Source organism: Periplaneta americana, chromosome 2, assembly GCF_040183065.1.
Source record: "Periplaneta americana isolate PAMFEO1 chromosome 2, P.americana_PAMFEO1_priV1, whole genome shotgun sequence".
NCBI classification, from domain to species: domain Eukaryota; kingdom Metazoa; phylum Arthropoda; class Insecta; order Blattodea; family Blattidae; genus Periplaneta; species Periplaneta americana.
The window spans coordinates 109,750,085-109,764,411 of NC_091118.1; the positions used below are offsets into that span (position 1 = coordinate 109,750,085).

At 36.3% G+C, this 14,327-nt stretch overlaps 1 protein-coding gene across 3 annotated transcripts in view; it reads right to left on the minus strand.

Annotated features, from left to right (window-relative positions):
* Positions 1–14,327, minus strand: part of LOC138694494 (aldehyde dehydrogenase, dimeric NADP-preferring-like) — a 197,924-nt gene that overhangs the window by 107,786 nt on the left and 75,811 nt on the right. The window lies entirely within an intron of this gene.

Consider the following 14,327-nt stretch of genomic DNA (forward strand, 5'->3'; position numbering starts at 1 on the left):
ACATAAATTACTTATGCCTATACTCTTACATGTTACCTACGTCATTAAGTTAGTTTTTAAAATCTGTATGTTATAAAAATCAGCCAAGGCACAAAAATATAAATTTACACTAATTCATTAGGTTGATGCATAAGCTCGTAGCGTTTCTGTTTATCATAACACAGCGTTGTTAACAGATTTTTTTATCATTTGTCATTTGGAGTGTTGTGTTTGTAAATACGCTTTGAATTTTGCGGATCTGAAGAAAGTTTGTGCTATTTGTGAGGTAAAGAAGATGGAGAGTCAAGTGGGGTGAGGGGACACACGACATATTCTTCTTTTCGAGTTTAATAGAAGAGCGAAGGAAACGGAGGCGGCTCGAAACATTTGTGCCTTGTACGGGGAGAATGTCACCGGAGAAACCTCTTCAAGAAAATGGTTCTGTCGTTTCAACACGCAATACCCCATACAAAAGTTAGTGTCCATGCACAGAAGATTATGTTATGCGTCTGGTGGGATGCAGAAGGCGTCGTGTAGTACGAACAGCTTCCCAGAAATGTAACCACAACTGCTGACATGTATTGCCAACTCAGACGCCTTGCGGACGCAATTGAAGAAAAACGACCGGGAAGACCGCATCAAGGACTGCTGCAACACGATAATGCACTTACGCACTCTGCTAACATGACGCAGCTATTAAGGAGCTTGGTTGAAGGTGATTCCATATTCTCCCGATCTTCCGTCCTCAGATTTCCACCTTTTTCGTTCTCTTCCAACAATTTTCAAGGGAACTCCTTTGATAACGAAGATGCTTTACAAAGTTAGCTTGACGACTTGTTTAATTCCAAATTAGCAGCTTTCTTCAGACACGAAATCGAAAAACTACCTATCGTTGGCAGGGAGTACATACATACATACATACATACATACATACATACATACATACACATACATACATACTGTACATACATACATACTGTACGTACATACATACATACATACATACATACATGTTCTGCCAAAGGGTAGTTCTTTCACTGCAAAGCCAGCATTCTCCACTCTTTCCTATTTTCTGCCTTCCTCTTTAGTCTCCGCATATGGTCCATATATCTTAATATCGTTTATCATCTGATATCTTCTTCTGCCCCGAACTCTTGTCCTGTTCATTCCTTCCAGTGCATACTTCAGAAGGCAGTTTCTTCTCAACCATTGACCCAACCAATTCCTTTTTTCTTTTTGTGATCAGTTTCAGCATTATTCTTTCTTCACCTACTCTTTCCAACACTGCTTCGTTTCTTATCCTGTTTGTTCATTTCACATGCTCCATCCTTCTTCATATCCACATTTCAAAATGTTTCTAGTCGCTTTTCTTCACTTCGTTGTGATGTCCATGTTTTTGCCCATACAATGCTACACTCCACACAAAGACCTTCACTAATCTCTTCCTTAGTTCTTTTTCCAGAGGTCCGCAGAAGATGCTCTGTTTTCTATTAAAAGGTTCCTTTGTCATTGTTATTCTCCTTTTGACCTCCTGGCTGCAGCTTATGTTACTGCTTATAGTACAACCCAAGTATTTGAAGCTGTCTACTTGCTCTACTACCTCATTTAGTATTTTTCTTGTGACAACCATGGTCTTTGTCTTGTTTGCATTTATCTTTATCCCATAGTGCTCACAGCTATCATATAGCTCCACTAACATATCCCTTAGTAACGTCTCCTCTTCTGCTAACAAAGCCGTATCATCAGTAAATATTATGCAATTTATTCTTCTTCCTTCTACTTTTACTCCTACCATGTTCTGAAAACAGTTCTTCACCAAATCCTCAAGTAGATGTTGAACAGGGTAGGTGATAAAGGGTATTCTTGTCGTACTCCTCTCTCTATTTCACTTCCTTCAGACATTTTTTCAATCCTTACTCTGACTCGTTGTTTCATATCAAGATTACTGAACAGCCTCCTGTCTTTCCAATCCACATCTATTTTCTTGAGCATGTCCATCTGTAGGAGAATATAGGTAATATTAAATATGTTGATTATTGACGTTTTGTCTTCTGTTAAACTCAAAAACTTTTATCACAGCGAAAAAGCGCTATGAACTTTTGCATAAATCCAATATCTTTTGGTTTAATTATGAGAAATATGTTAATACAATAATGCACCAATAGTAGAGGAATATGAAGAGTTTAACTAAAGTATGGAATACCATTACTCGTAACTTTGTAACTTACAATTTTACGGAATATTGCATACAAAACTTGTTTGAAATGGATTATGTAATATTTTGTCAGTGTCTCAGAAAAATAGTTATTCAGATATAGAAAGTGTAACAAAGCATATTTTAAATAACATTATTTAATTTTTATATAATATACATCTGCATTAAGTTTTATTAATGAAATCACATTTTGCCAGGTTGTATAAAAAAATCAGTGAAACCTTGATGCTTAAGAGTTTATAAAACTTCTTGAAGTTACAGATTTTAATTTTATTTACTATGTATGATATATCTTCCCACTGTGAATCAGAACATAGTATGCTTTATCAACTCTGTTTACGTAATAGAGCCAGTTTTGATGCTACATTTCAACATCTTCAATAAAATTGTAGTATTTTTTGCTTCATTTAAATTGTATAGACATATCCGTCTCTATTTCAATCGTGTGACTGTATGAGCGTGCGTGCAGGGGTGTGCGCGCGCGCGTATGTCAACTGTTTTATTGAGAAGTATTTATTTTGTAAATATAAACAATACAGTAGAACCTCTATTATCTGTGGTAATGAAAGGGGTGGGCTGAACGGTTAATCGAAAAAAAATCGAATAACCCATACCATAAAAGATTTTCGTAAATTTAGTGAATAATACTAACACTTTCGAATTTTCCTCCATGATCTTGTATTTAACACGCTAGACAGACGATCAGAAGTTCTCTAATTTAAGTCTGGTTGTCAACGACGGGTTTTTATAGGCCAAGGAAACTAACTGTAATGGCTGCCTGTGGAAAGACAGGAATACTGGAGGTCTCGTGCTGTAGACTTACATACTTATCCTTAATTTTTATTAAATTGCACACAGTTGTAACTCCACTCTCGTAATCTGATGCAAGGTGAACCACAGTTTCTCTTTCCCCGAACCACTCAATGATTTGCACTTTTTTTTTCGACACTTAGCGCAACACGATTTCTTTTCATGCCCGTGAAAGAAATTTTATACATAAGTTAGGGGGTGTGTAAAGTAAGCTTACAACTCTAACAGTAGACCATACTGTGTCAGGGTAAATGCTTGTAATAACACTTTTAGAAAAAAACGTGCTAATATAATGTACGGTACTCACTTCATATAGGGCCTACAGTATTTCTGTAGCAAAGAAAAAAAAAAACAAAGAGAGAGACGGTCAAATAATCCGTCAATCGGTTAATAGTGACGGATAATCGGGGTTCTACTGTAATGGATTTAATTTCAGGGGGTTATTTCTTGAGATATTTTAAACAAAAGAATTTAATGCAATTTTTCTCGTTTTTGCTTCCTTTTGGAGATACAAACTGTTTTATATGAAACATTTCATAGCGTGTTTTGAGAAAGCTATTGATTGAATTTCCAATATGCTCAGTACTTTTAAGAGACTAGTGTATTATGATAGTAAATGACTGAAAGAAATTTAGTTTTAACCTTTAAATGTGCATAAATTTGATCCCAACAAATGTAACATTAAAAAATTCCTTTGCAGAACGAAAAGCTATATTTGTTCGAATCAAATTTCTGCATATTTAAAGGACCAAACTAAAATTATTTCAAACATTTATTATTATAACATACTGCTCTCTTAAAATGACTGAGCATATTGGGAATTCAATCAATGACTTTCTCAAAGCACTCTACGGAATGTTTAATATGAAATAATTTTTATCTCGAAAAGGAAGCAAAAAACGAGCAAAGTTGTGTTAAACTTTTTTGTTAGAAATATCTCCAAGAATAACCCCCTGAAATTAATAACATTACGGTTCATTCTGTACATATATTCTATTACACAGAACTGGGCGAAAAGAGAATTTACGTTTAAATTGTTACCCTTATCTGCCATACGATTTCTTTTTTTCGTATGTATGTTTAAAAATGTGTACATGCTCACACCTTGAATATGTAACTATTAATGTAACATAAGAGAATAAACAACATTTATTCGTAGTTTATTCACAGCGCAGTATTGTTTCTTTATACTCAAACGGAACTGGGCGGCCAGGAAATTTACATCTGATGTTTTCTTTTTTTCTATCACACGATTTATTTTCTGCATATACACTCGTCGACACGGAAATTGGTCGCATTCAGAGACTAAGAGAGAAAATATCTATTTTTCTATCCAATCTTTCAAAAAAGCAGAGAAAAGTTCTGAAGCATAAAAAAGAGGGAAAAGGTGACGAAATGTAGTAATCTCATGAAAAGGTGCTAAAAGATACAAAAAATAGTGTTTATTTCACTTCATTGCATGCCTCCAAATACATACCTTGATTTATCTGTATGAAACAGCTATATTTTTGGAAAAGTGTAACTGTAATGGCTTTAATTTCAGGGGGTTATTTCTTGAGATATTTCAAACAAAAGAATTTAATGCAATTTTGCTCGTAATAATAAAAATAATGATAACATCAATGATTTATTTTGCATTTATATAGTTATGACTTTGGTGTTTACTGTCCGAATTTGGTAATGAACTTAAAGAACATCGTATTCAGAGTAGTACGGTACCTCCGATTTACGTTATGACGGAGCGTGTTGTTAGTGAGAGTGAAGCGTTACAGCTGAGAGGTTGTAGCAGTGAAATTCTTTGCGGTGACCTAGAAATTCACTCTCAGGACCAACGAAGCTTCAATGACCTCAGAACAAAGCGGAGATTAATGTTCAACATCACTCTCTTGCGTCCCACCATCAAAATGATATTTGTCTTTTCACCCACGACGCGAAATCTTTGCAGTTCGACCATAGCCATTTATCTTAAAATATCGGAAGAAGAGCGAGTTTACCGATAGGCTATGTGGGCTAGAGCTTATAGTAACAAATTTTAAAGACGATCATTTTTAAAGAGCGTTTTTATCTCCTTTTGGACAGAGGATGAATGATTTTAAAGGTGATTATGGAGCCGTAGCACCTGGTGGAATGCCCATAGATAGTCTTTCACTATCGCCCGATACTCCTCGTTTGAATTCAGAAAGAATTGCCCTGATCTACTAGTCGAGAACTATTTACGTTCAAGTGAGTGAGGACAGACTTAATGCTCTATCTATTCTTAACAATGAGTCAGAATTGTTGGGAACATTGAAATACGATGTCTAATTGATCAATTTACTAGTAAAAAAATCAGGAAGTTAAAAAAAATGATAATTACTGTATTTTGGCCACAGCATATTCTAAGTAAGATAACAGCTGACCTGTTACATACGTATGTCTATTATGGCGATAATATGCAATACATGGTTATTTGCATAATGTTTAAGTATTATGTAAATGAAAGAGAGAAAAAAGTTCTTACCGAAATAAAATACAACAACTTTAATAACAAGTTCATCTCTCCATTGTTATAAAACTGATATATTAAAGTAGTGAACATAATTATCACTTCAGAATTTTAAATTGTCTTAGCTCTCAAGAATAATCTCAATTTAGAATAATGTAATTACCTCAAGAAAAGGGTGGTATGAGTTTTATCGACTAAATTAGCCAAAGTTCCAAATCCATCTCTGTTCAGAGGGAATTGTGTGTTCATATTAAATTTTTAAATATACATTTATCACAATTTTTGTCGAACGTAAATACGATTGTGGCACCCTAAGTGAGATTTCCTTAAAATTGAGAAAATAAACCCATTGGCCTCAGGTAGTAAGTTTATTACAATATGTGGAAGATTTCTATGTTCACAGACAAATACAAGTATAGAAGTTTGTACCAAAGTTCGTCATTACTTGGATTTCAACTCCTAAGGATTATAGAGACCTCTGATAGAAAAGAGTGGTGAGATGTCAAAGATCGCACGATCCACATCTTCTGTGTTAACTAAAACCCGCCGAAATAAATGTAGATGAGAGGAGTCCACATATGAACAGATTGAATTTCCAAACTCAACAAAATTTTCACTAAGTTGTCGATAATAACTGCAGAAGGCAAACGTTCTGATATATTGGCTGCCATTTTCCTTTCATTAAATTTTTTTGGTGTGATCTCAGTGAATGAATTTGTGTTAAAGTGCTTAGAAAGTATTATTATTATTAATATTATTATTATTATTATTATTATTATTATTATTATTATTATCATTTTCAAATTTCGTCAGAATATTTTGATAAATATTTCAGAGATGGGTTTCATTATGTAATGTTAGAGCCTAATGAATTCACTTTTCGAAGATTATTGTAGAACTCAAATATTTACTTCTTGTCCCTTTTAATGAATGGTCGTACTTAGCACGGTTATGCGAGGCACATTTGAACAGTTTGTTCTGGAAACATTTGAACAGTGTTCAAAACTGCCCAACAACATTAATTTAACAGTACTGGGTAAAACGTTTTAAAAGTTTTATAAAACGAATTTATTGATGATATTATACTTGTTTTTAGGGCACAAAATTGTTCGGACATACATAAAGTAAAGCACAAGCCTGAATTATCCAATGAAGTTATTCAGGAAGCAGCAGTCTCCTTAAGAGCTGCAGTTTCAAAGTATGACACGTCTTACACGTCATTATTTTACCAAATGAAGTTTAAGAATGACGTGACGTAGGTGGAAAATATGGTTCGCGTTATACCAACCAACAGGTGTTCACTGAGGAGCAGGAATCACAATTAGTTAATTATATTATTAAATGCACTAGGATTAACTATGGCATGACTTACAAAATATACGTCAATTAGCATATGATCATTTAGCTTGCAAGCGTACCGGAGCATGGGATAACAATATAATTTCTGGAATTGACCGACTTCAGGACGTCATGAAGCTAAATGACAAATCAGAATGAGAAAACCTAAGAACACCAGTCTGTTAAGATATATAGCAGTGAACAAAATCAATGTAATTGAGTTTCTGTGATAATTATGAAAAAGATATGCAATCTGGATAATGCACAGGAGATAGGACATGTAACCTAGTTAAAATGGATCCTGCAACAGTTGTGCTCGCTCCAAAAGTTGTCGCTGAACTTAGTGAACGGAAAGTAGGACAGGCAATCTCACTTGTCAGATAAACGAGGAACTATGATAACAGTCTATATCAGTGGTCGATAGCACTCGCTGAAATAGGTGGAGTGCATGGAGGGTAAGGAACTCTGCTCCGTCGTGCACAAGGGATAGAGAGACAGCATACGTGCCAGCAGCGACGATTGCACTCTAGGGCAGTCTCTTGTCCACGGGTAAGAAACGCTAGCCCGAGTGTGCAGTGTTTTGATGACCGCTGGTCTATATGACAGTAAATACAGATATAAATGGTGTACCACCAGTTTCGGGTTTGATTTGGACTTCAGCAGTGTTAAAGAAAAACAATGTAATCAAAGTAGTACGTTTTATATTATATTTTTTAGCGTTAATTAGTTCTTTAACAGATGATTTGGACAATGTTCAAAAGTGTCCTATACCTGTTCCAAAGTGCCCCGTACATGGGGAAGTTTATAACATGTTACAATAGTTATTTCTGACTTAATTTATGTTTCAGATTTATGTAATTTCTGAAAAAAAAAATTGTTTATTAAGCAATGTCTTATAATTTTGTGGCATTTAAAGTTAAAAAAAATTGATAATAGATATGAATAAAAATGTAAATAGAGAGACTGCTCAAATGTGCCCCCTCTTCCCCTACTACGATTCAAAAAAGTTGAAAATGGTTATGAACATATTTTATTTCATTGACGATGTTTCTTAAAAGATGTTAGTATTTGTTCTCAGCATATTTTATATCCGCAATTATGCAGTCCCGGTACGTACCTAAATATTTTACAGCCTTTTTGAAGTTAATTGCTTTCTACTTCTGAAATTCAAACATTTGGATAAATGACTGTTCCCTTCTCACGGAATAATAATATACACAAGGCAATCATTCATTTTACGTTTTGATTATAATAAGTGGTTACATAAAGGTCATTAATATCATAATAGAGGATGTTACCTGGTGTTGTATGTGCGATTGAAATACTTCCAAATTACTGTCAGACTTAACGATTGATTATAATTTTAGTATTCTTAAGTTGTATTTGAACGTAGGTACTTAGGTACAGGGACATCATTTTATTTTTACTTCAATTTTTATTGTACCTGAGTTTTTTTAATGTACTTCACTCCCACCCCATCTACTAATGAAGTTCCAACTGTCCTCCGCACAGAACCAAGGCCGCATATAGTAAGCAGTACTGAGTTAGTGAGTATAGTACGTTCCAGAAAAATGTTCGCGTTTTCCAGTGACGAAAGAGTTTTCAATATTAAATCATATTTTCGCGTAGGTACTGTCCGTTTGCCTGCTTCGCATCCCGATTTCCCCCACCTGCTTCTGCTCGCTCCTCTATAAAGACTGGTGGCTGGGCTGTCTTAGCTCTTTTCTGAAAACATTAATTTCTGTTAGGAATTGGAATTCTACGTAATATTATACAACTGTTCAAAATAACAAATAAAAGGGCCTCGTTAAGTAATTAACTGTCACGTGATTTCCTTCCTTTCTACGATTCTGCGACATAACCACTTGGAAGGACAGTAGATAGCATGTTTGAGTAATTTTATCTGTGCGGGTCGGGCAGAAGAGAAGATTGAATTTACAGTACGTAAGTACTCTTTTATAGAGTAGATACAGAATTATTTCAGCATAAGTTATTAGTACGAAGGACGAAACTGGTAAATGAAGTTAGATGCAATAGTCTGTAGTGCGATAAGATGCACAAAAGAACTGAAGCCTGTATCGAAATGAACGGTCACCATTTTCAAAAATTTGTTTAAATACACATATTATGATTATTTTTCAATTTAACTTCATTCTCTATAATGTGCTGTAGATAGTATAATATACACTGCATAATGAATACGTTCGCATGGATAACTCAGTTTGTGAGTAAAAACACTGATTGTTAATACTGTACTGTATTTTAATTAGACAAAAACCTAATGAAAATGATCAAATTAAAATTGCGATATTTCCTAGTTTACGTAAATGGATGAACTACTTTTCTTACCTCCTATACCTAGTAAAGTGATATCTTTGTATTTTACGCCAGTACTTATCATCGAACTCCAGTCGTGGAAGGGGGTAGCAAACGGTATTTCCGATTCTCAAACGTTAATCCAAAGGTATAGCCAGGTTAATATTACAAATGTTAGTAAAAATAAAATTATGTCCCTATAGATAGAGTACGTGTAGTGAAAAAGTACAAGTGCAACTAGAGTAGTGATTGTTGATGCTAACTTTGAAAATAATATGTTAAACTTAAAATATCATGTAAAAGTCCATCGCCCGGATATTGAAATGTTTCTCGTAGCCAAAACTTCCGTAATAACTCCAGAGTGCACTCAAGACTCCTGTAAAATTGAGTAGAGGGTCTTATACGGTGATCAAAGGTGGTCGGAACGTGGTACTGACCACACAATCTCATTCTAATGCCTAAATCTTTAAAGCATGAAACTCTACCTCCATGCCCTCATGCATCATAGTGTCTAAAGGGGGTACCTTAAAAAGTCACGTGTTCCTCTAAGCAGAACGGTGTCAGATCCGGTGTCCTCGGAGAGTGGGGCAATGGTTCAACTTCACGGCATGTATACTCGTATTTCACAGAAAACACTTCCGATCAATGTTTGTGCTACAAGACGTTTGTTTTGATCCATCTATTACTTCAAAATGTTTTACATTTATTTTATTCCATGTAAAGAACGTGATGGATGCACCTTGTTGAAACTTTTCCTCACCATTTTCTACATTGTGATATAAATTATGAAATTCCCCGAGTTCCCCCCTACGATTATTAATTCCATTTCTGCTTTAAAGCCAATGCAAGCAACAATAATCCCTCGTAGTCATCTTGTAGAAGAAGTCGCTGATGAAGCATTATTATAGCATCTAGTGTGCGCATGTTCATATCTTAGAGCTATAATACCGCACAAAAGTATAGCGTTTTATCATATCTTATGACGGAGAATCTTAAATATTGAAAGCATCAGTTGATACACAATCTACTGAAATGAAATGCATTACAGAAATTGCTGTTTAAGCATTGCTGGACAAAGGTTACAAGATAAGAAATGGATAAACATAATGATATGGCAGAAACCTATGGATCAGAATTAATTTTGAATATACCTTGGTACCTTGTTGAATGCTTGGAACTACAACCTCAAAACAGAAAAGATAATTGAAACAATCGACTGAAATATAGTCGAAAGAGCTGTGTGGAGTCAGAACGGAACTGATCGAAACCATGTTATGGATAAAGATGATTATGATGAAGAATACAACTGATGACAAAAACAGTACGCATGGGAGGCAGTACCAATGCACGTGACATTTACATATTTAATGTAAACAGCTACGTAGGTTGATGCATAAATTAGTAGCGTTTTTATTGAATACAAATTATTTATTTTATATATACAAAATACACAAAATGATCAATAATATATTCATCTGCATTATTTATGACAAGTTCCTAACGTCCTGACGGTTTTTTTCTTAAGAAACCGTCAAGCTAATTTTGAACAGCAGCTTCGCTATTAAACAGATTTCCCGGAGATTGTTAGATAAAGAGCGGAAAAGATGAACATATATTGAGCAAGACCAGAGTAATAGGATGAGTCTGAAATAACCCTCCAACAGAGGTCTTGGATAACCGCTTTTGTAATGTTAGCAGTATGCGAGTGTGCTCACGGGAATTATCATGCTGCAAAATCATTTGATGCAATCTTCCCGGCCGTTTTTCTTGAACTGCAGCCTCAAGGCGACTGATAACTCCCAGCAGTGACGGTTACATTGCTTCCGAGGAATGTGTAACCGTCACTGCTGACGCCTTCTTTGTCTCACCAGATGGTTGTGGATGCACACCAGATTTTGCACGGGCAGTTACTTTTCTGTTTTTGATGTTGATGTAAAGACACAATATTTCGTCACTATAAAAATAATGAGACAAACATAACCAATATTGTTGACGAACTAACCGATGTTGAGCAAGCAAAGAAACAAAAATGGTAACGCTGATTTCTGTTGCTTTAGCTCAAAATGTACTGTCCCTACATTTCCAATTTAACTTTGCTCATGGAATGCAAATATTGTACGGCGGCTGATATGTCACAGTTCACGATATTGGCTAAATTTCCGAGTTGACTGACGTGGATCATCGTGAATTAAAGCATTTAAAGCAGTCTCCATTCAAGTCCGAAGGTCTTTCTAAACGTAGGGAAGTATTCATGACGAAAAGGTCCTCTTTGAAATGAGAAAACCATTTTCGTGCAGTACTTTTCCCGATAGCGTTCTTCCAGTAAACGGCACGAATAATGGTTCTAGTGGTCCTTAGTTAAACCCAAAAGGATATGTAGGAAATGTTCCTTTTTTCTACTTGATACTGCATTCTCTTTAGCCCATAATTAACACAAGCTTTCCCAAAAATTGAAAAAGTTCAAGACATATTCAGTAACAGCACTATGTCATTAAAATGACAAATCCTAAACAAATTTCTTACAAATACTCTATTGCTATTGAAAACAAAAAGATGACAGGGGATTCGTAGCTAGTTATGGTTGTGTGATTTCAAACTCTAGTAGGTCACCGTTTGATGAGAATCATCTTAGTATGATAATGAAATACAGAACTAGAGCTTTTAATGAATATCATAACCAGTGCGAGAAAATAAATGCAGCATTCGCTGCTCAAGCCACTAATAGGCCTAAATCTTGAATATAGCGATGACATTCAAACGTAACTTACTTTTCCCATAATGAAATGCTGCGGGTTGCATCGATCCATTGCCGCTAAGGAGCAATGATATATTGCGGGTTGTATCGGCGCGCTCCCACTAAGGAGCAAGATACGCGTAGGATAGAGTATTAGGTCTACAAAAACGGTAACCGACATTTTACCCGAATAAGTGTCCATTTAAAGTTAAACGTTCCACGTTAAAATGCTACGAACTTAACATCAACCTGTTACAATGAACTCAAGGTAGGATAGTACAAATACATAAACGCCGGACACAGTGCCCTTGAAGTGCAAAATAACGATGCTATTCTGATACGTAACAAAATATATCTTGAGTACCCTCTACCGTGGCTAGGGACTAGACCATAGTCTGTCATGCAGGTGGTCTGCAGTTCGAGTCCCGATGAATTCTGAGATTTTTCATTTGGAAAATCCATAGTACGCACTTGGAGTTTTCTTAAAGTTGTCTAGTTTCTCCATTTATATACATTAACACAATTCCGGCGGACCTCTATTCCATTCTCATCTTCATAGCATTTCTCGGATCGCTGTTTGGTGAAGAGCATAGAGGCAGGCTAGGGACATGTGAGGATGCCTGCATGAAACCTTTATTCCCACAGTCGACTGGTGTGGCTGAGAATGCGCTTAGCCGGAGGATAGCGTTAAAGCCTTGGTTTTTCTAACCGATGGATGCGTTGGTTCATAAAAACCAAGGCTTTATAGTTTGCATAATTATGATGGAATAAAATGTTCTGGATTCTTTTTCCCCCCATTCAGGAAAATGACAAATATAGGCCTATATGCAGTTTTAAATACCACGTTGTAAAAAAAATCCATGGCGCTACAGCCCTGAAGGGCCAAGACCGACCAGCCAGCTGCTGGCCTCACATCCACATACCGAAGCAGAGGTGGACGATCATCCAACCAGAATGGAGGTATCGTGTGGTTAGCACGATGATCTCCCCAGCCGTTATGGCTGATTTGCGAAACCGAATTTTCTCTACCTATCGTAGCTCCCCAAGTGCATCACGATGCTGAGTGGGCACCGGTCCCGTACACTGGCGGGATTATACCATGTTGTACATACCAGAATAAAGAATTGATGTTTTTAGTAGTGCGACAAGATTTTCCTTCTCTTTCTTCTGTTAAACCTTCCTTCTTTCCTATCGACTTATACTCCAATATGGTGCAGGGGCGAGTATATAGCCATGGACCAATACTATACAGGCACACATTGCGGGTCTCCCTGGTAATGTGGTCAGCACGATAGTGTCACCGCTGAGACAACACAGAACAGCACATAAGGGACTAACACTCAGCCCCATGGATGAAGATGAATCTCTTCCAATGTGCACGCCGGGAATAATGGAACCACGGACAGCTTGGTTGGGCAGCGCTATCCATATCCACAAAGCCACAACGTGGGGAGTAAGACAAGACAACTGATGTACATTTCGCACCTTGAGTAAGAGCAACTGTTGGATTGGAAGTGATTGGTAATACTGCGCATGAGTTACACTGATTTCTATATTTCAGCTACAATATATCATTAGCTGTATCAGATGATATTTGAGCAATGTTTGTAGTCTGCCGTATAAGAGTGTCCGTTCTTACTTTAAATACGTTTACTGATGTCACCCTATGCTCAAGATATACCCCGAGATTGTAATTTTATTCTTATGTTGATTAAGGAGCGTTGTGTTTTGATTCAGATCTGTACTGTATTCCCGACCTTAACAGAACTGGCTTACGATGATCGAGAACCTGGGTTCGAATCCCAGTAATGGCGAAGTCGTATTTATGTTGGGCAAATAATAATTTCCTGGGAGCTTTCTCAGGATTCTCCCGTCTTCCTGCACCATTTCACCATCAGTCTACATTTCAATGCTGCATTTATTTTTATAATTACAACAGCAGTAATCAAAACGATGTCAGCGTGAGTGGCTGGGGTTCAGATAACATCAATCTGAGGAGATGTAGAACGCAATCGAAGAAAATGGAAGATCACTCTAGTGGGACTCCATCGGACCCGGTTAAATAGACAGATGGCACCACGTAACTACGATGTCTACAAACAAAGAAGCAATTCACACTTCAACAATAATTTTCTAAGTGAGCCTAAAGGAGTGGGAAATAGAATAAGTCCATTTTAGGCTCAGGTTAGTTTTGAGCCTCTCCTCCAAACAAAATAAATTTTGTGTTCATGTATAGGGTGCGACAGTGAGATATGACGGTTTTTATAACCGTGTTGTGGGGCACTCAAGACGAATTAAAAGAAAACACATATACTGGAAGTAATCTAGTACAATAATTCAGTTTATTAATGTTTGATTACTTTTTAAAACTACATTTCGTACGTAGCCTCCACGGCAACGAATACATTCCTGCAATCTGCTATGAAAGTTCTGCCTTCATCTGGATGATG